Source organism: Quercus suber, unplaced genomic scaffold (genome assembly GCF_002906115.3).
Source record: "Quercus suber isolate HL8 unplaced genomic scaffold, Cork oak 2.0 scaffold_183, whole genome shotgun sequence".
NCBI classification, from domain to species: Eukaryota; Viridiplantae; Streptophyta; class Magnoliopsida; order Fagales; family Fagaceae; genus Quercus; species Quercus suber.
The window spans coordinates 991,197-994,662 of record NW_027069641.1 but is presented as its reverse complement, the minus strand read 5'-3'; positions in this window follow the sequence as shown (position 1 = coordinate 994,662).

Sequence of the window (3,466 nt, the reverse complement as noted above, 5' to 3'; positions counted from 1 at the left end):
GGACAAAAAAGAGCGAATGACCAAAGTGAACTGCATGGACCGATGTGGACCAAAATGGACCAAAATTGACTACAAGGACTAAAGTGGTCAAAATTGGATTGAAATGGATCTCAACGTTTAAGTAGTTATTTAATACTTTTTTGTAAGGGGCAGCTCTTATTTTTTGGAGCAACATTTGATATTTTTAGTAGATGGCAAAACCAAAATGAAGCAATTACATCACCAAATCAATGATTATAATTTCATACTCAAGCAAAAAAAAAAAAAAAAAATAAATAAATAAATTAAAGACCCTTACACCAAACACCAAACAACCAACAACTAATAACTAACAACTAACTAGAGAGTGAGACCCTTACCTGACATGAGGATATGCTGGAATTGTATGAGAGTGAGAGGGAGAGTGAGAGAGGGAAGACTCACAGGTGAAAGAAAAAGTGAAAGTGAACATGTATGAGAAAAATGCAGTGAACATATGAGACAAATGCCAACTGAAGCACTGAGAGACAGGACAGTGAAGTATGCTGGGACTGAGAGTTATGCAGTGAACACGTGAAGTCTACTTTGATGGAGAGGGGCACAGACCACGTGTTAGATGGTGATTACTCTTAGAAAATCGAGTTTCTGACACTCGGTTTCACTTTTAGCAAATCGAGTCCCTAAGTCTCGAGATCTATGTGGCGTATACGTGGCATATCAAGGCACTAAAATCGACTTTCTAAAGCTCTATATAAAAAACCGAGTTTATACGACTCGATTTCCACGTAGGCTACTTTCCACGTCAAAACATAAAAACCGATTCTTAAAGGGTCGATTTTTTCCCGAAAATCGATCCTTTTAGGCTCGAGGTGCTATTATCTGATATTCTTTCCGAACCGGGCCAACTAACTATAAAGTTTGATTTTAGAGGTTAGTTACCCAGATTCCCCCATTGGTTGATGCTATGGTATAGTAGCGGAATCCGGGAAGCTAAAGAAGAAATAGGTTTGGCATAACCTCGTTGGAGCAAGAAGCTTGGAGAGCTTAGGTACTTGGGTAGATTAGGCTTGGAGGTTCTTCTGCTGTTCATGTATCCCAACTATATTCTTTAGTGGATTATTTACCGCTTGGAGGGCGACAGAGAGGTTTTACGCTGAGGGCTTCGGTTTCCTCTTTGATAACACATCGCGTGTTGTCCGTGTGTTTGTATCTTCCTTCCTTTATCTTTACCTTATATTTACTGCTGTGGATGTGTTTATATTTGGCTTAGATTAGTTATCAATTCTGCGATTGGCTTATGTTCATATTCCGCACATTAATTGTTTGATTATAAGTCTGAATTGATATTTTATAATTTGGGGTCCAAACGTTCAAGGGTGGTTTATACACATTTTGAACTTTCAATTGATATCAGAGCGGGTACACTTGTTATGGTTTAAATACCTGAGTGTGATCCTTGACCCCTTGTTGAGATGGATAGGTCTCAATCTCTCAATGTTCCACCATTTTTTGATGGTAACAATTATGCCATCTGGAAAGTTAGAATGAGGGCATTCCTATGCTCTATTGATGACACCATGTGGGATGCGATTGAAATAGGTTGGACCAGGCCTAAAATTAAATATTATTGCAATGTTATTGAAAGTTATGTAATTGGATTTTTTAATATTAAGCTATACACCTTTCAATAACAAATAATGTTTTTTTTTCCTATAGAGACACCAATTAATGTTTACTTAAATAAAAATTTTATTTATTTTTTCTAGATAAAAGATAGAAAATAAAATTTTTAACTTTACTTACTTTTCCTGATACATAACTTTACTTAATAATAAATAGGGATATTTGTATTAAAAAAGAAGAAGAAGATATTTATTAACAAAAGTACAATGGGTTAAGAGTTATATATATTGGATAAAATTTGGCTACAAATTTGATTGTTTAATAAATATAACTTCATTTAATATTTTTTATTGAATATGAATTTGACTAATCCACCATTAGATTATATTTTATTCTTATATACTTTAGAACAAAGTTTAGCTATAAAATCGATTGTAGTCTTAGGCTACAAATGAACTCAATATCTCTTTATTGAAGGTGAATTTTGACAAATCCATCATTGAATTGCATCTTCTTCTTATATCCTCCATATTTGCAAAATTTCAAGAAAATTAAAGATCAATAGTTATGTCATCAATAAATTTTTAAATTGCAAATTTTTGTAATTTAAAATTATGCATAAAATATAAGATTATAGATTATATAGTAAATGATATCCGATTGACACAAAAATTGACATGTGCATTAAGAACGTAAAGAATATGTAATTCAACGGTTATATTTTCTAAATATGCAATAATATTTATTTTATTAAGTGACTTTGTAGCCTTAGGCTACAACCAATTTTGTAGCTGAACTTTGTCCTATACTTTATACTTACAAAATTTTCAGAAGATCAAAGATCAATAGTTATGTCATTAATAAAAAATTTCAATTTTAATTTTTTGTAGTCTAAAATTATGCATAAAAAATAAGTTTATGGATCGAATAGTTTATAACATCCAATTCTGATTGACATAAATTTGACATGTTTTATAAGAATGTAAAAAACATAAAATTTAACAATTAGATTTTTAAAATATGTAGTAATGCTAATTTTTTTAGTGGGAATTGTAAACAAACTTTGTTTATATATATATATATATATATATAAATAGGAAGACTTATAGAGTATTAAGAAAAATGCTATTTGAAGAAACATATTAAGTTATTGGTTATATTTTTATATTGGCATCAATTGACACATTTGTAATTGTTTTTAAAATGAATGTGAAAAAGAGGCTTGCACGTACGCAAACCTTTGTTTTTTTTTTGTGAATAACTATTTATTTAAATCAATTGGTACCATCAAGTACAAGCAACTTTAGATACAATCAAATACTCTAATATAGGGGTGTTTACCAAACCGCATAAACTGTAAAAACCGTACCAAAATCACCAGCAAAATAGCATAACCACACAACACCGCAAGTAACAATACACCGCATTGCATGGTGTAGTGTGGTTTGCAGTTTTATAATAAGAAAATCGCACAAACCACACCCTCTCTATATATTAATATATTTATTTATTTTTAATATTAAATATATTATTAATAGTTTAATAACCCTAGTTTTCAAAAAAACAAATTTGATAACCCTAGCAAGTGTTGACTAAATAATTTAAAACTTGACCAAAAAAAAGGAAAAATTAGTTTTGAAATGGGTAAGAAATGCCCAAAATTTGAAAAATATACAAATTTCAAACCTCATCTTATACATAGAACCGCGCATGTAACAGCAAAAATAAAATGCACTATAGTTATGATTTTAGCCAAATCGCACCACAAAATGTGATGCTAAAAATGACCCAAAACTGCACTGTACTGCGAACACCCTTACTCCAATAGATTCAAGCTAAACACATCTTTTTTTTTTTTTTTTGG